A 27,066-nucleotide genomic window follows, 5' to 3' on the forward strand; every position below is an offset into this window, starting at 1 on the left:
CGCTTGGTTGCGGGGACTTGTGGCGTGAGGGAAACACTTGCTGCCTTAAAATAAATATATTCTTAACCTAAGATACAGCGTAGCGTTGGTGAGAGAGACGAGACGATAGGTGTGTGTCGGTCGAGCTCTCTCGAAGGAGTGACGAATTACAGATTGGAAAATAATGAAGTTACAATTGGTCACGTATGTCAAGGTGACCTCTAAGCTTGATGAAATGCTTTGTATACAAACTGAGACGGTAAACACTGACAGCTGACATTCCTACAAGGTGGCGTGATCTATCTGTCGTGGGTTTTTTCCATTGATATTGCATGCCTAATTCGTGGTGATATTAAGTAATAATAATAATAATAATAATAATAATAATAATAATAATAATAATAATAATAATAATAATAATAATAATAATAATACACTGATATACTACAATTACTATAACATATCAACTCGACACAATCTTCCAAACACCTATCCCCTATTAGCTCCTGTTATAAAATTCGGGTCATTAATGAAGATTAAAAAGACAACTTTTTTTTAACGTCTTGGCCTATTGCGCTGGTAGGCTTGTTCCCAGTGGATCCTGATGGTCGGTCCAAGGCTTCTTCCCGATGGGTCCTGATGGTCGGCCCAGCCCGTTCTGGCGCAGGCGAGTGTTTATAGTGGCGCCAACTTGCATTGGCTCATGCTGCCCTCCCGGAGCTCATCGTTAATCCTAGAATCTAGAGTCCGGGTTGATAGGTAGTCTTCTGGACAGCATGTGGGTAGTTTTAAGGCACTCGGCGGCGGTGAAAAATCCCAATTTGGTGGCACCGGTCGGGGATTGAACTCGCGTCCTCCTGAACGCGGGACCGTCTCGCTATCCGTTCAGCCACCGCCTCCCCTTGGGGCAGGACGGTCCTGTGGAACACCAATTGAGTAGAACGGTAGAGAAAGATCGGCCCGACAAAAAAAAAAGTAATAAATGGGAGACTGAAACGATAGGAGTGTAGTTTAGGAGGTAAATATTTGTGCCAACCTCAGTCAAAGGCTTTCAAGATATCTTGCGAGCCAGCAAGTTTCATCGAATTTTATTTATTTTATTAATTTTATTCATAGTGGCTGCCGTGATGTATTGCTCTTGTTTGTCCCACGCTGCCCGGTGCTCCTCTTGTCCGAAGTCACTAAGTTAAGGTTGATTGAAGATCCAGGCAGCATGTGGGTAATCTTCCGCCACTCGGCGATGACTTGAAAAATCAACATGTTTCGGTGGGCTTCGAACCTAATGCACGCTAAGTCCTCGGGATCACCACGCCCGTATGCTAACCACTCGGCCAGCGCCTCCCAAACTGCTTACTTTCAATAGTAAGAAACAATTGATGTTAAAAGACAGACACGGAAGAGTTAAACTAGGCAGCGTAGCTGCACGGAAATGCAGCCAAAATAAATATAGTAAAGATACACTTTTTTTGCAATAGCAAAGACCGCCGTTAGTCCAGATGTTAATGAAGAGAAAGACTAAACATGTATCAAGACACCTTTTCTTGTCGTTGCCAAATGGGTGGGTCCGACATAATCCCGTCCACAGCACGCACTTTAATAGTTTCGAGGAAATGTGTGTCACGTATATATTATGTAGTTTGTTGTGGATATTAAAGGAATTTATCAAAGAACTTTCTTCACTACTCAGGTTTTCATTGAGAATAACGAGAAACGGAAAGTGAATACATGGGAACGTCTGCTATAGGCTTGGATGACTCCCTAGCATCCTGTACATACTTTACCTGATTGTCTTACGATCTATTAGGTGTATAACTGCCTGCCTTACCATTATTACACATCTGCTATAAATATAATTTATATTGTTTAGAGCCAGATAAAATACAAAGGTATAGCTAATGTCATGCTTCATGCTGAAACCAATGATAAGGGTACATACTGGAATATCGTTACAACATCAATACAGTAGTCACACACCTAATTCAGTGTCGGGATGTTTCAGATCGGGACTTGCAGGGCCTACATGACGTCCGAAGGTATCCTGGGGCCAAGAAGCTTCAGTTTTCCATTACCTAAAGGTTCTCCCCTAAAAAAGATGTTTGATCCATTGTAAGTATGACGGTCACACACACACACACACAAACACACACAGGTATGCACTCCCATCTCACAACAAAGGGTAGTGGTGACTAGGTCAGTATGAGGGCATTGTGAGCCAAACACGCAGGCAATAAATTCAAGCTCACCAATTCGAATTTCAACCATCACCCTGTGTCTGAAAACAACCCACTTGCTCTCCTGATGATCATCCATGAACTCCATCTCTAGCAAAACTCTCTTAAGAAGATCAAGCCAAGCACCGGTGGGCCCTAGCTACAAACGGTATATAGACATCCTTTGCTCGATACACGAAAGGAAGGAAGACGAATGGGCAGTCTCCTTACACTTGTACCACTGTCACCCCAAACGTGAATAAGTATATACCAGGTATCAGTCATGGGTCGTGTTCATCCCCTTTCCTTTGGGTGTGATCTGGCATCACAAAAGTCGGTAATCAATCGATTAAGATTCGAGATACTGACTGTAGACTAGACTGTAGACTGTAGACTGCGGATATTGCCTCTGTAAAGGCTCTCCTTTTTGTTGTTGATTTTTTATCTTGTTTGTTACTACTGTGTTCTAAGTGTTAGTTGTCACTTTGTGGCTGTTCTGTATTTCCCGAAGTATCTTATATATTGCCATCCAGAGATCTAAGAGTAAATGTGTTCTTTCTTTAACCAGTTCTACCCAGTTTTTCCTTACTCCTGCCCATTAAATGTGTGACTGCTTCAGTTCCTTAATTCTAAATGCTAAAGTCACCCATCAAAATTAAAGAAAATGGAGCACACGATCATCTACACCTGTGGTCAGGTGAAGACTGGTGGGGTGATTTCAACTGAAGAAAACTGAGGGGCTGCAGTGACGTCACTGCGCAGAAGAGGAGAATTCGGGTACGAGGTTCAGAAGGCCTGGTATATTCTGTTGATCTTGTATGCACCAACGCGTTCCCTGCCGACGCGAGTCACATGGAAGGGGAGAGGGTGGAGAAAATTGGCCAAAACTCTTTCCTTTAAACGTATTTCCTTATAACACTTCGTGACATGATAGCTGAAGTACTCTGGACTCTAGAACACATGATATTTATTTTTTTCAAATATTTCGATTTCTTCAAAAGTATTCATGTGACGCTTCCAATACCACCAACCCGGACTGAACGGTAATACGGACTAGTTCGAGTCAGCTAACACATTCATGCTGCCAGAAACGGTATCAAAATTGTATCACGAAAAAAAATAACATGAAGATGGTGCTCAGTGGTGTGGCTTTGAAGGTCCAGTGAACTGAATATTTCTCAATTATTCACTCCAGGCAGAGCGACAGCGAGAGGAATAAGACTAGTGTCACACTTGCACAATCTTGACTCACGACCATCGTAAACAGACTTCGTCAAAACGACGAGATGTTGTTGAGATGGATATCCAACGATCGTGGTGACAGATGTCGGAGTGTGTGTGGGGGGGGGGGGGGGGCGCCGATTGTATTGGAATTACCAAAACAGTCGGCGTATTGCCTGACGTCGGGGGGCGGCGGGAGTCAAGATCGAGATTCATTCGAGAATGTGTAACACTAACTTAATGAGATGGTACGCGACGAAACTGTTGATGCTGGAGTGTTAACGTCAGCTCCCATGCAATGCCCAGGCACTAGCTATCCAAATATCTGAACTAAGTCGTCGCTACACCATATCTCGTCACGCATAACGACGGCCTGATCGTCTAATTTAATATCTAAGAGACAACCAATATAGCCTTGCTGAAGAACGCTCTCCAGCTGAGTTTGGTTCAGCACGCGGACCACTGTCGCTGCCTGGGTGAGAATCACCTGTAACACCGGCAACAAAAGTGAGACTGCATGAGTGAGAGGCCATTTAAGCCGCTTTTACTTTATCTTCATTGTCAGCGCTTTCCCTGTCACTGCCTCCACAAACAGTCCCTTCCCGCTGCGCCGTGAACTATCTGCCTTCGCGATGTATCGCCATCGCGCGGGTTGGAGTTGCTGACACTACCGTTGTTCTCAGGTGACACTGATAGTATATTTATATATGAATACGCCACTTTGTATTAACGAAATATCTGAGTAAAATAATGGTACTCTCACATATTCAGTCGTGAAGAGAACATTATCTACCCTAATTTTCAGTTGTAATACTTGGGAATGAGAAAAAAAATATCATCCCTTATTTACTCCCAAAAATTTCATTCATTTTTTTTCTTTTTTTCTCCTCATTTTTTTCCTTTGATAGTTTCACCCAAAGTTCCTGATTTCATTGTGGGCCCTCTTTTTCTGTTTAGGTTTTCTTTTCGGATAACATATGGTACACATCCTACCATTTCTTTAAAGTCAGCCAATTGCTGCAGTAGGCTTTCTTTATGGGGTATGTTGGTGTGCTTTATAGCAATACCATTGTTGCTGGACTGTTGATACCCTCCCTTTTTTTTTACATTTTTGCCTGTGGCGCCGGTAGGCTTGTTTTTGGAGGGGCCTGATGGTATGGCCCAGCCCGTTGTGGCGCAGGCTAGGGCTTATAGTGGCGCCGTCTTGCATTGGCTCATGCTGCCCTCCCGGAGCTCATCTTTAATCCTAGAATCTAGAGTTCGGGTTGATAGGTGGTCTTCTGGACAGTATGTGGGTAGTTTTTAAGCCACTCGGCGGCGGCTGAAAACCCCCAGCTTGGTGGCACCGGGCGGGGATTGAACTCGCGTCGTCCTGAACGCGGCGCCGTCACGCTATCCACTCAGCCACCACCTCCCCAATTGATCCTCTCTAGATTCCGTGTTGATAGATGGTCATCAGGGCAGCAAAAGGGTTGTCTTCGCTTACTCTGAGTCTCTAGAACACCGCGCCCACACGATGAGCACTTAGCCACCACCTCCCCATTTTGTCCCTTCCATATTGTTCAAACTGCTACAGTCTGCTGCTACCTTTTTTTCCCGGTTGTTGTTTGTTTTGTTTTTCTATTGCAGATGTTTTTTCTTTCCTAAATCAACCACTGATTAATGTATTGAATGAATATTTAATATTTTCGTGATACTGATTTTTTTCAGAATTCTAGCGTTACATAGTAACATGTTATTATCTTGCATTTTTGTTAATCATGTACAACAACAAGCATTGTACTGTCAGCGTAATAATGTACTCCACATAATGCAAGGTAACTTTTCTGCTCTCTCATTACAGTACAAATAACACTATGTAACAAAATTTCACTTTTGTTTTGTCCTTGGCCCCAAACCATAATTTTCCAGTTATTTCCATCTAAACAAAGTAGAAAAAATGTTATTTTGATCCCAAAACTTTGCTTTTGTGGTTAGAACAATGAATTTATATTTTTGCCCTATTTCATTATAGTGTTGTGCTGGAAGCTTCCTCCGGAGTCTTCCTTCTGGGTCTATGGGCCTATGGAAGACTCCGGGGGAAGCTTCCAGCACAACAATAGTATGGGTTACTTTTGGCTTTCATGTTAGGTAAAGACCTTTGCAAAATCTCAATTGCTTATCTAATTGCTTTTGAAATGTTGCAAATAAGTTAAAACAACAAAAGAAAGAATGTAAAGTGTTGTAAAGATTTTAGATTTTAATAAGAGCATTCTTGAACTGACCAGATCTAGCAAGAAATTTCTCTTATTTAGAAGAATTTGCTTACATTTCAGAAATCTTCCCAAATCTTCCAGAATGTTCTACCAGAAGTTTCTAGAACGTTTTAAAACATTATATTCTATGTAAACACAGTGCTAGTCTTCCTGTACCAGTTCTTCCAGCAAGAAGTCAACTATCAGACGAAAGCAGCAAGTCAGAAGATGAGCTGAACAGAGAGGAAGACTGTGACATCACAGATACAGTTGTAGTTGGGAGGAATCCTTACTACCCAAACCAAAGAGACCTCAATGACCTCATCAGAGATCTTGCTTTGATAAAGTCAAATGGTGAGCTTTTGATTTTAAGGCTGAAGGAATGGGATTTACTTGATGACAGTGTGCAAGTGACCAGCCAAAGAAAACGTCAGAACATTTCTCCAGCTTCTTTGCAAAGGAGGACAGGCTATGCTACTGCAATGATATATCAGGCTTGTTTGATGCTATTGGAATTGCTTGGAATGCAGATGAATGGAGACTCTTCATTGACAGCTCCTCCAAAAGCCTGAAAGCTGTACTTCTGCACAATGGAAACAAGTATCCATCTCCGCCTCTTGCTCACGGTGTGCAACTTGAGGAGGACAACAGCAGTGTAAAGCTTCTAGTGGAAACTTTGAACTACAACAAATATGGCTGGGAAGTTATTGGAGACTTTAAGATGGTGTCTTTCTTCAAGGGACTGCAAGGAGGTTTTACCAAGAATCCTGTTTTCTTTGCCTTTGGGACAGTAGAGACAGAGCAGCACATTACCAGAGAAGGCATTGGCCTCCAAGGACTGACACTGCAGTGGGAGCACACAATATCAAACATGAGCCATTGGTGAATCCTCAAAATGTTTTATTTCCTCCACTACACATCAAACTGGGTCTCATGAAACAGTTTGTTACAGCTCTTGACAAGGAGTCTGCTGCCTTCAAATATTTTCAAGACTTCTTTCCTAAGCTTTCAGAGGCAAAGGTGAAAGCTGATATCTTCATTGGACCACAAGTAAGGAAAATTATGGAGTGCTCAGAATTTCTACAGAATCTCACAGAAAAGGAGAAAAAAGCTTGGGAGCGTTTCATTGCTGTAGTACAGGGCTTTCTTGGCAACAACAAGGCTGATAACTATATGGAACTGGTTGAAGCTTTAGTGAAAACCTATGGTGAGATGGGCTGCAGAATGTCCTTGAAGGTCCATATCGTAGATGCTCACCTCGACTACTTCAAGGAGAATATGGAAGCATATTCAGAGGAACAAGGGGAGCGCTTGCACCCATATATAATGAACTTTGAACAGAGATATCAGGGATCCTTCAATGAAAACATGATGGGAGACTACATTTGGGGGCTCATATGTGAAAGTGATTTGTTGTATTCACGCAAATCAAGAAAAACTGATCATCTTTAATCCTAAAAATTAGTTTGAGAAGTTTTAAAATAAATTTTTGTCATGTGAATATGTATTTTTTTCTGTCCAAAAATGGTGAAAATGTTGAAATTTTGCTATTTTTGGGCAAAAAATAATTTTAAAAGCCACAAAAGCAAAGTTTGACAGGAATAAAGGATATTTTCCATTGTTTTGCAATGAAAATAGTTGGAGAATAACACTTGCTTGTCAAAGACAAAAATAGTGTTACATAGTGTATTTGCTAAATAAAACGAGGCACACTACCATACGAAGTTGTCTTGAATCTTCAATCATAACTCAGTATTCTTACTCATACTTGACGTCAATTTGCTCAATAATGTGTCGAGTTAATGTTTTTACTCATTAGTCTTCTTCACGAAAAATTAGTCACCAATATCGTAACATGTAAAATAAGTCAATAAAAAATAAATAAATAAATAAATAAATAAATAAATAAACATAATAACATGTACTCGTTTCATTACACTACAGGAACAAACAATATTCAATCATATGATTAGTATCGGGTAAACTGAATGGTAGTATATAAGAAACGGTGGGGCATAAGGTAAAGTTACGCGTGGCCTAGGTGCCCTTAACAGCCTCATCAGCCCTTGAGTCAGTTAAGGGTGAGAACCTATTAACCCAGGACACATGACTTACGGCATTATGTTATGACCTGCTCCTTCAGGTTTTCCCAGTTATCAGTTACACTGAGCAACAATTTTTTTTCTTCTGATGACTTAGTGAGGTGTTTAAAGGGTACTTTGGAATCGCGGACTTGAAAAAAATGGCATCCGTCTTTGCGTATCACGTCAAGTTTTTGTTCTATGGGTGCGTCCGCATTGGACTGAATTCTGGGATATCACAGTAAAAATTTTATGGGATTCTTGATTTATTTGTATCTACTGCAAATAATATTTTTCTTCAGTAGGAATGTGTAGATCAGAAAATCATCAACTTTTTTTTATTCGGTCAACAATACCAACAACGAAAAAATTACGAAATATCCATGCGTCCTGTCTTTATGGCATACCCGAGCTAAGGAAAAAAAACTTTAGGATCAGAAAGTTTGGCCACTCAGAACAAACCTGACTGTTTGAGAAATGAATGTCATAAACCAACCACTGAGCATGCGAAAAATAATCATCTTTCTTCCTTTTCATATCAAACTAGGCTTCATGAAACAATTTTTCAGAGCTCTTAACGTGGAGAACTTCCAAATATTTGTCGGCAAAAACAATTTTGCGTGGCTGAAAAGAGTGCATGAACGGCAGGGTAGGCTGCGCGCCAACTACCAGGGCAGGTATTTTAACCCAGGCCCGCGGATTCGTGATTAGATATGCTAAACACTACTCCACGGAAGTCTGGATGAAGAAGTATATATATATATATATATATATATATATATATATATATATATATATATATATATATATATATATATATATATATATATATATATATATATATATATATATATATATATATATATATATATATATATATATATATATATATATATATATATATATATATATATATATATATATATATATATATACCACAAAACTAAGCAAGTTCCACCTAATGGTCACGTTTTCCTACCAAATACTCAGTACGACTCATCGATGCACCCACATTTAAAGTCATATTTTATGTATACAAGTTCCATAGGTGCAACATTGCATGGCATGATTTTTACATTTCATTGTTTTATATTTGCCTACACGTCTATTTTTTTTTTTTTTTTTTTTTACCCTCGACGATGAATGAGGATACCCATTTCTTTACATTACAGAATCATTGCGCTTACGGAGGCTGGGATAGTCGACAAGATTATCAAGGATGCAGTGTCTAACTCATCTGAGTGTGCCCGGCTCGACGCCAGACTCGGCACCCCAAGGAGGCTGCCGGAGCTGAGGGACTTACTGGGAGTGTTTTCGCTCTACGCTTCTGGTTAGTAACGGCAAATTCATATTTTTTGCCGAAGATTTCCTTCAAGCCAAGTGAATCAAAATATGATTCACTCATCGTAATTAATCACCTATGTTTTTAGTACAAGCACATATAATGCGCTCACCTGTGATGTTTATGATGAGCGTTACTTGTAGAACTCATGTTCCTTTACTTATTCCGTCTCATCGTCATCTTTATGTTGTCGGGTGAATAATGGAATATCGCTGTCAACAGGGTTATTTTTTACGTTCCGTTTATAACACCGGGGGCTTTCTTGATTGGGCCTGCTGGTCGGTCGCGGCCAATAATGCGCACGTAATTTTTTTTTTTTTTTTTTTTTTTTTTTTTTTTTAGTGGCGCTGTTTTATTTGGTACCTGCTGCCCCCGAACCTCATCGTTGATCCCCATTAGAGTGTTTTCTAGAGTGTGACTCGGCAGTCCGCGGCCACAAGGCGAAAACAATAAAAATCAGCTTTTAGCAGTGGATGTTCCTTAATTGACACCACTTCCCCAGGGCAACTAGACATACAAAAAAATGCACATCCCTAACAAAAGTGTTGGCAATGTCTTTGATGAATAGGTTTACGTAACTAGATTCACAGTGAAAATGTGTTTTGAACTGCTTAACATAACTATCTCTGCTGATCGTACGGAAAGACATCTGGACGTAAACACAGAAACTATAAAGAAAGCTATTTTGTGACTTGCCGGTGACAATAACAAATTAAATTAAGTGCCGTTGCATTACGTTGTCTTTTTAGGTTACTAGCATGATTAATTTTGACAATTGATGACTCTAACAGCTTTATTGTTGTGCATGATGTCGTTTGCATGCGTGCTGTTCTTTTTATGTGTTTGTTTTACCAGATACTACAGAAACAATATCAATAGTCTTTTGTAATAAATTCGATTGACAAACAACTTTGATTGTCAGCGTTCAATAGTTTTAAATACTTCACAAACATAACTTTGTTCCGCAGTAAAGTCGGGAGCATTCCCTAAAGCTGCGTGTGGCATCAGTGCTCATCTCCGTCACTTTGGCCCTTTGAGTCTGTGTTGTGAGAGAATCCTTTAACCCGACACAGCTCCAGCGTAACATTCAGGTTACCACAGTTTACCTTCGCCAGATTTCCTAAGGTGGGTTTACCACAGTTTACCTTCCCCAGATTTCCTAAGGTGGGTGGGCCGACTTCCATGAACGGGATTTGAACCCAGGCCCGCAGATTCTTAGTCAGGACGCTAACCACTGCGCCTCGGTGACTGGCTGAGTAGCCAGCGTGCGGGCACGACGCCCAGGACGCAGGTTCGCGTCCCGCCTGCCGCTGCATACACGCTGGCAATTTTTAAGTCTACGCAGAGTAGCTTAGGCATACCCAAAAGGTATGCTGAAGACCATCTATCAACCTGGGCAACAAAGAGGAACTGGGCAAGATGGTGCCGCTATAAACACTTGCTTCTGCCATAACAGGCTAGGGTCAAGCACCAGGCCTCAGCAAGAAAACCTATCGGCGCCATAGGTAAAACGTTTAAAATATAAATAAAAAACACATCTTTGTTACTCACTTTCCATTGTATTGAATTCTTCTATAAGACTTTAAAAAAATCCCCAAGACGATAACAATATAGGCCTTGTCCCTCATTCCTATTATAATGTTTAGCGTTTATCATTTATATGATGCGCGTAGGTAGGAGGTTACCTACCGAAACGGGCGTGAACCACTCCTGGTGAGGTATATACAAGAAACAAGGAGGGTGCTACAAACTCTCCAAAGACCCTTCCCGTGTCCTCACTTTCCGTTTCCCTTTTGTCTCATCAACACCTGAGAGTAGTTCAGCATGTTCTCTAAAGATAGATCCTCTCTCTTTCCATATCACACTACATACACTCTATACACATCATTTTCTCAAAATTTATCAAAATTTAAAATGGCTAGTATATAACATGCCTCAGAGTCCCCACCCAAGGGAGGCCCACAAATTACACCAGAGAGGACTTCCATTTCTTTTCTCGACCTGAGAGGTGTACTGATAGATCTCCGAACGTTCTCTTTATTAACTTCTACAACATTCGCGTTCTTTATTCTAATTTCCCATCTGTGGAACACCATCTCTCCTCCACTAAACCTCACTCTTTCTTCCTCACCAAAACTCAGGTCTCAGGGACTACTGACATCAACCTCTACTCTGTTCCCTCTTACTATCTTTATCCTAAATTTCAATCCAAAGCTGGATGTTGCGTCTACGTACACAACATCACTTGCTCTCGTGCCCACGACCTTGACTCCTCAGAATTTTCCACCATCTGGCTAAGACTTCATTGTCACACTTTTACTAAATACATTATGGGCCTGATGGAGTGCCTCATATTGTCTTTAAAAACTGCGCTTCCGTGTGACACCCTGCCTGGTCAAACTTTTTCGTCTCTGCCTGTCAACATCTATACCTTTCCTTCCTGCTGGAAGTACGCCTTCATTCAGCCTTTGCCTAAGAAAGGTGACCGTTCCAATCCCTCATAATACCTCCCTATAGCTGTACTTTCCTGTCTTTCTAAAACTTTTGAATCAATCCATAATCGAAAGTTTCATAAGCATCTATCCACTTCTGACGTATCTGATCGCCAATATGGGTTCCGCAAGAGGTGTTCTACTGGTGATCTTGCTTTCTTAACTGCCTCTTGGTCATCCTCTTCTCAGTTGCGCTAGATATATCGAAATATTTCTATAGAGTCTGGCACAACTCTTTGTTTTCTAAACTACCCTCCTACATATTCTATCCTTCTCTCTGTTCCTTTATCTCCAGTTTCCTTTCCGGGCGTTCTATCTCTGCTGTGGTAGACGGTCACTGTTCTTCCCCTAAACCTATCAACATTGGTGTCCCGCAGTCTCTGTCCTGTCTCCCATTCTCTTTCTGTTATTCATCAATGATCTTATTTCTACAATTCATTATTCAATTCTTTCAACAGAAGACCCTCATAACAGGAATTAAAAAACTATAGACCGGAGGCTGCAGAACGCTTAATCTTTGACCTTGCTATTATTTCCGATTTGGCAGAAGGAACTTGATGTATTCAATGCTTCAATAACTCAATTTCTCTACCTTGCAACTCGACATAATTTTCCAAACAAATATCCCCAATCCTATGACAACACTCAGCTGTCACCTTCTACACTAAACATCCTCGGTGTTTCCCTAGCTCAAAATCTTAACTGGAAATTTCGCATCTCTTCTCTCACAAAATCAGCTTCCTCGAGGTTGGGCGTTCTGTATCATCTTTGCCAGTTCTTCTCCCCCGCACAGTTGCTATCCATATACAGGGGCCTTGACCGCCCTCGTATGGAGTACGCATCTCACGTGTGGGGGGCTCCACTCACACAGCTCTTTTAGACAGAGTGGAGTCTAAGGGTGCAATCACACCAGAGGTGGTCCTTACTACGCGCAGCAAGTGCTCGCCACTCTGATAATTTTTTTCAGGACGCAGTGAAGACGGGTTGGAAAAGCGTAATTGATACACTACTACGCTGCTACCAAGCCTTTGCTGAGCACTTATCCGGTCGTTACTACGTTATCACTGGGTCCAACCGGTTCCTACAACTTGCATTTCACGCGGGTGATCAGGTGCGCACCACGCTCTGTCGGTACTCACCACGCTCCCACACCGTCCAATCAGTGCACAGTATGCTCGCGTCATGTCAGTATGTTGCGCCCCCCCCCCCCCCCGTGCTGTTGGTCCTATAAATACGGCGCGCCGCTCTTTCCATCATCAGTCGTTTTCCAGCTGCCCTAGCTTCTAGTTCTCGTCATCCTCACGTCACGTCATGCCGCTCAAATCCAAGTACCGGGGAAGAGTATGTAGCAAAGACAGCAGACGTAGCCAATGTGTAGGCGGTGGCTGAACGGATAGCAAGACGGCCCCGCGTTCAGGAGGACGCGAGTTCAATCCCCGACGGTGCCACCAAGCTGGGATTTTTCAGCCGCCGCCGAGTGGCTTAAAACTACCCACATGCTGTCCAGAAGACCACCTATCAACCCGGACTCTAGATTCTAGGATTAAAGATGAGATCCGGAAGGGCAGCATGAGTCAATGCAAGATGGCGCCACTATAAACACTCGCCTGCGCCAGAACGGGCTGGGCCGACCATCAGGACCCACCGGGAAAAACCCTTGGACCGATCATCAGGATCCACCGGAAAGAAGCCTACCGGCGCAATGGGCCAAGACGTAAAAAAAAAAAAAAAAAAAAAAAAAAAAAAAAAAATTCACACAAGCTTCAGAAGCCTCAGGACTGAAGAACCAGATGAAGGCTCTCAAGCTTCCCAGGAAATCGAGGAGTCAAATGTTCCACTCATTGTCAGTGAATCAGATAATGGTGTCAGCGTTGCCAGCCATAGCCAGGGCCTGAGCCAGAAGTAAAAAAAAGTCGAAGTCCAAACCACGTCCCCGCCGAGTCACCACCCAGTCAGCCAAGTCCTCGCTGTGTCACTAATACGTCAAGCCGGTCCGCACTACGTCAGCAAACGGTCACCATCCCGTCCTAAATCTTCTACGCTCTCGCTACATAAATTTTGAGCAGAATCAAAACTGGTCCACGTCCATGCCGTCCTTGCAGTCCACATGGGTCACCACTGCGTGCTTATCGGTTCCCACTGCGTCAAAGCCGGTCCTCACCACGTCCTTGCAAATTTGGCAGGACGTTGTAAGGACGGGCTCTGGTATGACTGCCCTATAAGGCTCTTCGTCTAATCAGCTCTCCTCCACTTACTGACCTCCCTTTTTTTTTTTACAGCTAAGGAGACAGTTCTAGTGCGTAAAAAAAAAAAAAAAAGCCCGCTACTTACTGCTCCTGAATAAAGATCAAAGGAGTGGCCAAAAAGAGAGGTCAATTTCGGGAGGAGAGGTGTCCTGATGCCCTTCTACCTCTTAAATTCCGCTGCCATGTTGCATTTCTTTCTATCTTCTTTCGACATTTTTATGCTGACTGCTCTTCTGAACTTGCTAACTGCATGCCTCCCCCTCTCCCGCGGCCCCGCTGCACATGACTTTCTACTCTAGGAGTTAACCAGCATCTCCATTCTTTCATACCCTTCACTGATAAACTCTGGAACAGCCTTCCTTCGTCTGTATTTCCTCCTGCCTATTATTTGACCTCTTTCAAGGAGAGTGTATCAAGACACCTCTCCATCTGAAGTTGACCTCACTTTTGGCCACTATACTTATCGCTATATGAGAGCAACAGTTAGCGCGGGCTTTTTTTTACATATTTTTGTTGCTATTGAGTTGCGCTGTAAAAAAACAAACTTACTATTTTAAGATCTAATACTATACTGCCTATTCTTAAGATGCAGAACTGGAACTGGAGAGAGGCTCTCTCTCTTCTCCCTTTTCCCTTGTCTTCTAAGCAGGAGAAGGATATAATGGCCTCATTCCTCCTTTTCCTCCTCCTCCTTCACCTCCTTCTGTGTGTGTGTGTGTGTGTGTGTGTGTGTGTGTGAAATTCACCTCTTGGTCTGCTGCGGGTCTCTCTCGAGACAGCCAGCCGTTCCCCAACGGAAGAGCACAGAGCTCATGATCATAGTACCGATCTTTGGGTAGGACTGAGACCACTCACACATAACACACCGCGACAACGAGGTCACAACTCCTTGCCTGACGTCGCGTACCTACTCACTGCTAGGCGAACAGGGGCTACACGTGAAAGAAGATAAACCCAACTTATCTTCGCCCGGCCGAGGAATCGAACCCCGGTCCTTCTAGTTGTGAGGCAGACGCTCTATCCACTGTGTGTGTGTGTGTGTGTGTGTGTGTGTGTGTACCAGTACCATCTGATTTGTAGTCGAAATAGCCGCGCTCTTCCTTTTCGACTTCTTTCTTTGATGGAAACAGTTCCACTGGCTCGAAACACTTTTGCAGCGAGTTCCGGCAGCAATGCATGGATTGTGAAGAAATTGTCAAATAACAGTAGGCTACATGGTGGTCAGCATTTTCAACTGGCTGCAAAATTGATATCACGACATGTGACCCCTGTTGGCGAGTCTTCGAGTCACCCTCTTTGCCACAATAGATTGGAAAATTGTATGGATATCCATCTACTCGACATAGCATCCACATATTATAACCAAATCTTATTGGTTTGTTCCTTATGAACTGCTTAGCAGAGTGATGACCATGATACGGAATCATAGATTCATCAATGCTTCGTAGTTCATGAAATATCCCAAACTTTTGGCAATTACTTCTTATCATTTCAAGTAAGGGCAAGAACTTGGCCATCTTTGAAGCTGCTAGATTTGAGTTATCAGCAAGGTGCAGGTATCTTTTGATGGTACGGAGTCTGCCCCTGCTCATTGTTTTTGCAAATACAGGTGCAACCAAATCTTCACTTGTGGACCAATAATCATTTCCTAATGGTAGACTGTGGTATCCACTTATAAGCAATAGGCCCAGGAATTTACTAATTTCTTCCTCAGTGACATGAAAGTTAAATGCATACAAATTTGTTTGTTCAGTTATATGAGGGATAATTTCAGGTGCAATGAACAAGTTGACTATTTCAGAAGGCTCCTTGCCAAAATAATCTCCCACCTTCTGCGGCATGCAGTTTTTTTTTTTTTTTTTTTACAGAATAGGAGACAGTTCAAGGGCGTGAAAAAAAAAATAATGAAGAAAAAAAAGACCGCTACTTACTGTTCCTGAATAGAGTACAGAGGAGTGGCCAAAAAGAGAGGTTTGTAGAGGTAACCTTTCAATCTTCCTCCATCGCCGAATTTCCTTATTTTCATTCTCCTCAGCAGCATCTTCCTCAGCATCATCTTACTCTTCTACCTCCTCGTCAACTTCTACCTCACCACTAACTCATTTGGAATCCAATCCTTGTCTAAAATATCATCGTCATTCTCTTCATCACTATCAAAACCCTGACATCCAGCGGCAGCAAGCAGCAGCACCACGTCCACTTTCTGACTTTTGCTTTCTCAACAGCATCGGTCGCCGCTTCAAGATGTATGAATCGAGTCAATTGTCTTCCAGGACTTAAAATAAACGAAATAAAAGCATATCAGAAAAGATCAGCATAGAGAAAACTGAACTAATGATGCTCATAACATTGTCATGTATAATCTAGTTTAGTATCAGTGACCATAATTGAAGGGTAAATGTAAGCACACACACACACACACACACACACACACACACACACACACACACACACACACACACACACACACACACGGCCCGGTAGCTCAGTGGATAGAGCGTCTGCCTGACAACCAGAAGGACCGAAGTTCGATTCCCTGGCCGGGTGAAGATAAGTTGGGGTTATCTTCTTTCACGTGTAGCCCCTGTTCACCTAGCAGTGAGCAGGTACGCGACGTAAGGGAAGGAGTTGTGACCTCGTTGTTGCGGTGTGTTCTGTGTGAGTGGTCTCAGTCCTACCCAAAAATCGGTACTATGAGCTCTGTGCTCTTTCGTAGGGGAACGGCTGGCTGTCTCGAGAGAGACCCGCAGCAGACCAAGAGGTGAATTTCACACACACACACACACACACACACACACACACACACACACACACGCGCGCGCGCGCGCGCCCTCTCTCTCGTACGCACGCACTAAAAAAAAGTACAATAAGATAATAATGACATAATAAAAACAACAACAGAAAAACCTATAATAAGAGAATAATGACATAATGAAAACAACATTTTTTTTGCAGTAAAACTTTCCTGTAAAAAGACGACACGTCCATACTTAAGGATGAGTGAACACCAAGTGAAAGTAGAGACAGGGACAATGAGCTTATATATTGCACAATTGTATCAGGCTACAGCAGGAGCCAACATTTCTCAGACTGTATAGCCACACTCACACGTTACCTTTTGCGAGGACATAGATTTGTATGAGGCAACATGGCAACATGGCATTTTGGGAACATGTAAAGTATGCTACTATTAATAACAAAACATAAATTATTTTCATCATATTGAAAATTACATCTGAAAAAATAGTGTCTGATGAAAAACGGGATTATTGCAGCCATAGGACGGGATATTTGACCAATGGTGAAGTTCAGTAGAAAACAGTCACGGAACGGAAAATGGCGATATTGAAATATTAAAAAAAAATATATTAAATTACTTGAATTTACACAATATAACAATATATATTACCTAGTCGACATCAGTCAAAGTATTTTAGTGTTTATTGAGAGCAATTAAATATATACACATTTTTTGTGAATATTTATTCCCATGTTCCCAAAATGGGAACGTTGGCGCTTAAAGGTCATTAAGGCCCCCGTCACACAGGAATGGCGACCCTTGAGCGACCAAAAAATTTGCGAGGTCGCCACTGGTCGCCGGAAGGTCTCTCAGAGGTTCTTGATCGTTCAAGGGGCGTTCGGAGATTGCCGTGGTCGCCATGCTCGCCGTCAGTTTTTGAACAGGGTCAAAACAGTCGCTGCGTGCTCGCCGAGGAAGCAGGTCGCTGAAAGGGCGCTCGATTGTCTCTCAAGGGTCTCTCAACCAGCGCCAAGGTTGCCCAATGGTCGCTCAGAGGTCGCAAATGATCGCTGGTGGAATTGTGGGCAATCTCTGAGCGACCATTGGGCGCCCTTTGAGCGATCAATAGCGCGCATGAAAGATCATGGCGGCGACAATTCAGCAACCATTGCACCACCTGTGCGACGCTTGAGCGACTGCGGCGATGCTTGAGCGACCCTTGAGGGATTATCGAGCGCCCTGACGGGGCACCGGCGGAAACTACAAATAGGAGGACACAAGCTGGAGTGTTTCATTCTGCCTGTCTACGCTGAAGATAGGTAAAATCGCATCACCGTTTCCTAGGTGAATCTTCATGCACCTTGACTTTCATCGTGTGATCTATTTAATTATCATATTTTTTTCAGGATAGAAATTCACCTCAAAGTCTCTTTCATACTCACTGAAACAACATTCAATTTTTGGAAGTATCAGCCACATTGAATTAGTTATTAATAAAATTGTTTTATTTGTTTTCTATTTTGTTTAGGATAACATATACATAAACTATCATAATGACAATATATATTCAATAAGAAATATAATCACAACTTCAAACGACGACAACAAATATTTCAGAAAACATATAAGTACAAGTCCTGAGTTAATGTATCTACTTTCAATCATTATTCCTTAATGTACAAATAATCACAACTAGTCATGAAGGGCAAAACCACACACACAATATTTAAGTTCAAATCATTCTGTCCGGCCAAGGAACTGAGCCAGCTGAACTACTGAAATATAACCTGAAATACTCTCGCTGCCGCTTCCCTGCTCTTGTGTCGCGATTGGGTCCAACTACTTGTTCCACCTCATGCATGTTTGCTTCTTGTCGCCATTCTCCAGGGATGAGGTTATGATTCTCATCCTCTTGATCCAGTGCGGCATCCTGTAGAGCTGGATATCTGTCGCGCATTAAGTTGTGAAGACAGATGCACGCCTCCAGCACATCCTGGACCACTGCAGGCAACAACTGCATCGTAGTGAGGAGCAGCTGAAGTCGCTGAGCTAGAATGCCGAACGCATTCTCCACCACACGTCGTACACGAGAGATACGATAGTTGAAGATCCGTTGTTCCTTGTTGAGTCCCTTGACAGAGTACTGCTTCATCATGTAGGTCCTCAGGCCAAATGCGTCATCACCAAGGAAGAAGTATGGTGTGTCAGTGTCATCATTTGGTAGTGGTTCAGGATCTGGGAAATAGATGGAACCTTCATCGAGGCACTGCTTCAGTTCTGATTAATTGAAGATTTGACAGTCAGACATCGAACCCAGGCCACCAACATCAGCCCAGAGGAACTTGTAGTTAGCATCTACCAAGGCGAGGAGTACCACGGAGAAGAAGCCCTTGTAGTTGTGATATAGGGTTCCTGTGTTGGGAGGACATCGCATTGCAACATGCTTTCCATCTATGGCACCACATGCACGCGGGACATTCCACCTTTTCTTGAAGTCCTCTGCAACAGCTTGACACTCTTGAGAGGTTCTTGGGCAGGTCATAACCTCATTCTTGTACTCTTTTCGGATCGCTCGGCACACTTCCGGCACAAACTTGCTGATTGTGTTACGCGCCACTCGATACTGCTACTGGAGGGTAGGGTACTTGTCCCCAGTAGCAAGGAACCTGAGGCTCACAGCCAACTTCAGACCAGGTTCCAAACTTTGTCTCCAACTGGTTTCTCGCTTCGTGATCCTTGGGCCTACCCTTTGCAACAACTCGTCGAACATCGCCGGCTCCATCCGGAGGTAGTTGTAGAATGAACCTTCATCTTCCAACCTTAATTCTTGCATTAGTTGACTGAAGTCCCCGAACTGTACCCTTCTCTGTTGTGTCAGCCATGGGCGGACCCACCAGGTTCTTTGTTTCCCTCTTTGGCGCCTCTTCATCCTCCTAATCACAGCAATGGCCATCTGGTTTAGGATCAGCGCTTGGTGACCTTGTGGGAGGGCAGCATGCAGCAGACTTAGCTTGTTCATCGTGGAATCTTGACCTTTTGGAGATGTTTCTTCTTCAGGAGATAGATCAGATTGATGGAAGAGAAGCAGTAGCACCTCATATATATAGCATGCTCCTGGCCGCCGAAGGGTCCCTCAGCAGTCGCCATTGTCGCCCAAGCAGCGCCCAAAGACTGCTCGGGGGTCGCATCGTTGAATGGTGCCTCAGCGGTCGCCGTTAGTAACCGTTGATCGCACAGAGTGCGCAGCAGGGTTACTGAGAGGGTGCATAGGTCGCCCAGGGATCGCCGTTGATCGCCAAGAAATTGGCCGAAAGTTCTATTTCAGGTCGCCGAGAGAGCGCCCAAAGGTCGCCGGAACAGTCACACAGAAACATGTTTTTCTGAATTTCGGCGATCTCACTGAGTCCTGGCCATTTTTTGCCGCTGAAAGGTCGCACAAACGTCGCTCGCCTGTGTGACGGGGGCCTAAAGAAAAGTGATATGGATGGATGCCCGGCGGAGCGGAGCACTAACCCTCACTACACTGTGGCTGCCCGACTCAGCTGATGACATCACTGCAAGCTCGCGAGCCCAGTCGCGGGTCTTTTAACAAAAAACGGCCTTGCTCGTGCCCACCACCAAGCAGGGATGCAGCGTAGCCTCTTCCGCACGTGTGTCTTACAAGCCCCACCTTGGGATAGCTTCACATTACATTTTCCTGGCCACAGCATCGTCGGCCTGCGAGAGTCAGGCATTCTGGGTAAACTGTTTTCTAACGGCGTGAGCAATGCCTCCGAGTGCACCAAGCCCGTGAGTTCGTCGCTGGCTAACGCTGTGAAGCGCCCACTCGAACTGGCGGACTTTTACGGCGTCCTGTCGCTCTACGCTGCTGGTAAGTATTTTGGCCGGCTCAAGTATGTGGGAGGACCAGTAAGGAGGAGGGGACAAAGCCATTTTTTTCCAGTTTGCACTATAGTCAGACTCAGCGATGAAGTTCGGTTGGGAAGGGTCAGCCCTGGGGATCACATGGCTAAGCACTGGCTAATCTTACTTAATGTATACAGAGTATTTGAAACATAAAATCAAATAGTACGTAGCTGGCATTTAGAGTGATGTATTGAGGGTGATGCGGCAGTGCTATGAAGAGGTTCGAAACCCTCCCAAATGGACTTTATATTTGTATCGGACTACAGGCAAGGCAAGCTACACGTCCCAAGAAGAACAAGATATAAGTTGCAGGGGAAAAGTGACCCTCGGCACAACAAATACAAGGCCGCTTTTCCCCTGCAACTTGTTTCTTGTTCTTCCTGTGATGTAAGCTTGCCTTTCCCAGTGCAAACTTGAAAAAAAATGACATCTTGAGTGTTTGAGAACCTGGAAGAGAGGGAGGAAAGAGAGAAGAGAAAAAAGAATCTGATCATGTTTAATGTAAGGGAAAGCAGTCAAGATGATGCAAGAGAAAGGGAGATGGAGGACAAAGAGCTGTGTGAGTATGTGTTCAGGGACAAGCTTGGGGTGGAAGGAGCTCAGATAGAAAAGGTGTACAGGCTGGGAGTGAGAGGGAGAGGGAGAGAGCGGCCACTAGTTGCATGTCTGAGTGACGTGTATGCAAAGTGGGGAGTGATTAAGAGAGGTAAAGAGCTGAGTTATGTACGAGATGAAGAGATTAAAAACATCAGGATTGGTGTAGATAAAACAAAGAAAGAGAGAGAGGAAGATGCAGTGCTAAGGGAAGAACTACATGAGAAAAGGAGGGAGGGAGGTAAACGGATAATAAAGAAAGGCAGGGCTGTGAGGGTGGCAGAACATCAAGGTAGGGAATGAGATGAGGATAGAGGGGAAAGAAAAGGGGAGGGGGAAGTATTTGCAGCAGTGAAAGTATTGAATTGCAGGGCTTAACTAAAACTAAGGGGAAGGAAGTGGAGGAATTAGTTAAGGGTAATAGTATAGTTTGTTCAACGGAAACCCAGAAAAAATGTAGGGAGGTTAATTTTGGTGATAATTTTGAAGTCTTAGACAGTATGAGAGAGGAAAAGGACAGAAGGGGAGGAGGACTAATGATTATTTACAGAAAAGGAAAAGGAACAACATTATGTAAAATAGAAAAAAAATGTAAGGATGTATTACACACGATAGGAAAAATAGGAAAATGGGAGGTTAGGTTAGTACTAGTCTACTTTAGTGTTGGTGATGTAGAGAGAAGCAAGGAAATAACACAAGAGATAGAAAAAAATAATAGAGGAAAACTCAGAGCCTCTGATGATAATGAGTGACTTTAATGGACATGTGTGGTTCAAGGGAACACAAAAAGTAAACAGGAATGGGGAAGTGATTTTACAGTGGATGGAAAAATATGGATTGATTATGTTAAATGATGCCGAGAGGTGTGAGGGAGAAGTGACATGGAGCCGAGATGGCCAGCAGAGTGTAATAGATTATGTATTGGTGACAGACAAGGTGTATAACAGGTTCCATAAAATGAAGATAGATGAAAAAAGGAAGAATATGATATTTCAGACCATAACCTGATAGAGGTGGAATTAAGGGTAAAAGAAGAAAAGAGGGAGTTCAAGAAAAATGAATGGATTGAGAGGGAGTACTATAAAACAGATAAATCATTGCTAGAAAACTTTAGGAAAAAGCTAGAAGAAAGTGTGACGAGGAATAAGGTGGACAGTATAGGAGAACTGGAGAAAAAAAGAGAGAAACAGCAGATGCAGTGCTAAAAAGTGTATATAGAAGAAGAGAGAAAAAGCTAGGGGACGGCGAGGAACCAGCATGGATAAACGAGGAAATAAGGAAAGAAATAAAAGAAAGGAAGAGGTTAAACAGGAATAGGAGAAATGCAAAATGCAAAGGAGAGGTCGAAGAAGGTGGAAAAATTATATGTAGAACAATGAACAAAGGCACAATTAAAGATAAGGAAGGAAATGTATAAACAAGAGGAGAAGATAACAAAGGAAATTAAGGATAAGAAAGATGGAGGGAAAAAGATGTGGGAGTATATAAGAATACTTAAAGGGGAAAAGGTTAAGGATAAAGACACTTAAAGGATATATGGGGAGGACGGAGTGGAGCTGGAGAGAGGAAAGGTGGGGGAGGAAGTAAAAGGTTTTTGGAGTGGAGTGTACAAAAAACATGGAAATGATATAAAGGAAGTTTAGAAGACAGAGAAGAGAGAGGAGTATGTAAGGGAGTATGAACAGATAAAAAAGGACATAGAGGAAAAGCAGGCTGTAAGGTTGGAGGATATTAATGAGCTGAGGGCAGTGGGGTGGCAGCACACTGAAAAATGTGGACTAGAAGTGAGAGAACACATGGAAATGACAAGAAGGGTGAAGGGGGATTCATATATCTGGAAGAAGAAAGCATAAGGGAAGATAGAGTAATTAAATGTATCAATAGAATGAAGAATAAAAAAGCAGTTGGAACAGACAAAATAAAGCCAGAATTGTACAAAGAATTTGCCAAAAGTAAAGCATTACGGAAGGTGTTATTGAAGACCTAGGGGCAGTATTAGAGACAGGGAGGATACCAGAGGGATGGAGGGTTTCTAGGACAGTCATGTTACCAAAGAAGTGTAAACCAAAGGTTAAAGAACTAAGGCCAATAGCTCTGACGAATGTAGGGTATAAGCTAATGATGGCTGTGATTAGAACTAGCTTGGAGGACAACATTAGGATGTATGGTATAGGTAAGGATACACAGGCAGGATTTACAGAGGGAAGCAGGATAGAAAACAACCTATTCATTCTACGATATTGTGTAGAAGGAGCATATAAGATGAGAAAACCATTGATAGTAGTCTCGATAGATTTTGCAAAGGCCTATGACAGTGTAAGAAGAGATAAGTTAACGGAAGTTTTAAAGGATAGCAAGGTAAACCCAGATATAATTAACTTCATAGCAGGAGTGGTTGTAGGAGATAGAACTAAGATAGATAGATAAAGAAGAGGAGGAGATAGAAATAGAAGTGACCAGTGGGATCAGACAGGGATGTACTGCCTCAACTACACTGTTTAAGATGATTACATTTAAAATAATTCAGGAGCTAGAGGAGCTAGAATGTGGGTATAAAGATGAGGCGTTCAGGATTACCTCACTCTTCTTTGCAGATGATGGCATGCTTTTGGCAAACAGCAGTACAGGTGATAGAGAAGATGGAGACTATAGCTAAAGAATATGGACTAGAAGTAAATAAGCAGAAAAGCAACATTATCATTTTTAATATGGAAAACAAACCAGAAAGTATAGGGGGCATTAGTGTTGGGGATAGAAATAAATATTTAGGAATAATAGTTAATGACAAAAGAAACTGTTTTCAAATGCAAAAGGAAGAAATGTTCAGGAAAGCGAGAAGGCTAGCAAATATGACATACAATATAATTGAAAAGAGCTGTTCAAGAATGTTAATAGGAAAGACGTATTGGAAAAATGTTGCACTGCCATCCATCCTGTACGGGGTAAATAAAAGAAAAATCACAAAGACAGACATAAGAAAGTTGCAGAGGATAAAGAATGGGGTGTACAGGAAGATTTTGAGGGCACCAATGTATGAACAGGAAGCAGCACTCCGGGGGGAAATAGGAAGCTCCAGTGTTAAAAACAGGATAAGGGAGGGACAGTGGAAGTACCTCAGGTATGTCCGAGTGGAAGGAAACGATTTGGTGAGAAGGGTGGGAGAGGAGATGATAGAGAAGAGACAAAGTAGGTGGGTGAAAGATTTGTTGAATGAACTGAGAGCAACAGAGGGACTGAGTGTGAGTGTGAGGAATGAGACAAAGGAGAGTATAAAGCACAGAATGAGAGAGGTGGATACAAGAGAGTGGAAGAGGCAAATGGATGAGAAAGCAAGCCTCAAGATATATAGAAAATGGAGGCAAGAGTTGGGAGGACAAGAGGAGGTATACACCAACAACCAAGCCTCAGAAGTGCTATTCAGATGCAGGACAAACAACATGCAACTAAAAGACAGAAATAGACACCGGCAAGAGGAAACCAAGTGCGACATGTGCGAAGCTGAAAACGAAGACCTGCGACACTTCCTGCTCTGGTGCCCGGCCTATGCAGAGGAAAGAAAAAAGTGTGTGAGGCTGCAGCAGCCTTACGTGGAAGAAGAGGACGGCACCATTGGAAAAAAATTATTTGAAAATGAACACACGGAAGAAACAAAAGCAACAGTACATAAGTTTTGGACAATAAGGGAAAAAAGAATGAAAGAAAGAGGAAAATAAATAGACCCAGACAGTAGAGACACACCAGGGAGTGCCGTTACAAAGGCAAAACTCCCAACCGACTACTACTACTACTACTCATGGCTTTGTCCCTTATACCCCTTCTCTTCCAGAAGACTCATGTATGTCTGACCCATTGTGCTTTGGGTCGTATTTTAAAACATTTCGTCGTCCAAGTTCACATATTTGACAAGGCTTTCGTATGAGTTGAGAGCATTTCCAGGAGTAGTTTTATGAGCCTGGTGGTAATTTGACCCTTCCTCAGCAGTATAAGCTTAAAGAAACACTCATTAGAACCCGATTGATCCCTTTTTTGACATTTAGAAATAGTTAATGTGAGAAGCGAAAAGTGTCTTATATTACCGGCCCTTTTTGTATCACAGAAGGTTACCCCTACCAAGTGTGTGTGTGTGTGCGTGTGTGTGTGTGTGTGTGTGTGTGTGTGTGTGTGTGTGTGTGTGTGTGTGTGTGTGTGTGTGTGTGTGTGTAATTCACCACGGTCTAATCACGAGTTGGACTCGCTTTCGCCAGCAGGTACCCTCACGACGTGAGCAAGTGCTCATTATTGTCGATCATTGGGTATTGCCAGGACCTCACACACCACACACTCCATCCCCCTTGCTCAAATGGGGACAGTAACCACTCTTGGTCACGGAAAGAATCCGACCTGAAAGGGGGTCGAACCGCTGCCTGTTTGGCCGTGAAGCCTTGCAGCTCCGGAGCGGTGTGTGTGTGTGTGTGTGTGTGTGTGTGTGATATGCAGACAGCCTCGCCATGTTACACGTTCTGTTTCAGGTATGTTGATTTCTTGTGGAGTGTTTGCAGCCGAGATGATGATACGACCGGTCAAGCGCCGCAGATCTTATAAACGACCCAGATATTGCCCGCCAGAGTGAAGTTTGTCCTCAGCTGCCGAAAACAAGACACAAGAACAGGCTTTCGCACGCATATATAAAATCTTCCTACGTGTATGTGGTCCCTGGTCTTCCCTGAGTGAAGACGCTCGGCTGTAGCTTCGAAAATAACAACCGAGTATTCTGAAAAATACTCTCATTGTGATTCCCACTACAAATTATTCATAATAATTCCAACTTAACCTAGCCTAGCTTAACCTGACTTAACCTGACCTGACTTGACCTGACCTGACCTGTTCAAGAGTGGACATCACATACCCGTACAGAGAATTGAGGTAGTACGCCTCCCCGCACATTTCTTCTTCATTCTCACAGCTTGTAGTCTGGTACTGACGTGACGTGTTAGTTCCATATTCTTAAACGTCTCAAGCTCCATTGCGACTATTTTCCAAGACCACAGAGAAGACTAAGAGGGTTTGCACGGGTGATTTTCCCGTCAAAGTTGTAGAAGTCGTGTCAAACTATCACTCGCACCGCAAAACAACTCCATGAAAACCCCTGTTACTACCACGAGAGGTTTTTCAAACAGGCGCACTGAGATTAATTGATTGATGGTTTATTATTGCAAAAGTACACAGCAAAGGAGAATGGAGGAACATATGCCTTCATACGTCTAGGAATATGGAGTATGGCGTCAAACAATGTTTCAGTAGGATATGCCATTAAAGGCGACATCTTTGGTGATATATTCAGGACTCCAAATGTAGTTTTCACGCAGTTGTGTAATGAGAAATCTTGACCACATACTTGATCTTTTATTTCCCTTGTAGCTTGAAATTACTTTAACACACCACTGATCTCTTAACATAAACATGAATGAAAATTGGAGTAAAAAAATGAAGGAAGATGAGGAAAGAAACGGAAATAAATAAAGAAAAGAAAGAAGGAAAAGAAAGAAATTAAGGAGAGGAAAAAAAGGAAAAGAAAGGTTATATTATATTGATTGATTGATAGTTTAGTGTTGCAGGTAAACACCAAAGGAGAAGGGAGGAACCTGTCGGGGCAAAGTGAAGTATATGAACAAAGAAAGAGAAGAAAAAGCCCCAGACCAAGCCCCATCAGCTGTTTCTTGTGAGTAATCGTCTGTGATATCCAGATCAAGCTCAAGATCAAGAAGGAGGCGGCATGGCTGTGTGCAGAGAGCGATTGTTTTCCTTATTTACCCTCCATGGTGGCCCCGAAGCAGCCTCGCGCCTCCTGCTGCCTGCTGCCGCCTCAGGGATCCAGCAGCAGCGATATCATGCAAAGCCGCTTGCCGGTGAGAAGGGAAGAGGAGGAGGAGGAGGGGAAATGGGGACTGGGTGTTTGTTTTGTTTGTTTACGTTTGTTTGTTGTTTGTGTATTGCTTGTCTTGTTTGTTTGTTTTTGTTTATTTATTTTGTTTGTTCTTGGGG

At 42.9% G+C, this 27,066-nt stretch overlaps 1 long non-coding RNA gene across 1 annotated transcript; it reads left to right on the top strand.

The window, feature by feature from the left end:
- The first annotated feature begins 1,983 nt into the window (after positions 1 to 1,983).
- On the top strand, positions 1,984 to 26,404 carry LOC126993544 (uncharacterized). The gene is made up of 3 exons (XR_007747896.1): positions 1,984 to 2,085; positions 8,898 to 9,055; positions 25,554 to 26,404. It is a non-coding gene; the product is annotated as an uncharacterized LOC126993544 (long non-coding RNA).
- The last annotated feature ends 662 nt before the right edge of the window (positions 26,405 to 27,066 follow it).

Source organism: Eriocheir sinensis, unplaced genomic scaffold (genome assembly GCF_024679095.1).
Source record: "Eriocheir sinensis breed Jianghai 21 unplaced genomic scaffold, ASM2467909v1 Scaffold63, whole genome shotgun sequence".
In the NCBI taxonomy this organism is placed as follows: Eukaryota; Metazoa; Arthropoda; class Malacostraca; order Decapoda; family Varunidae; genus Eriocheir; species Eriocheir sinensis.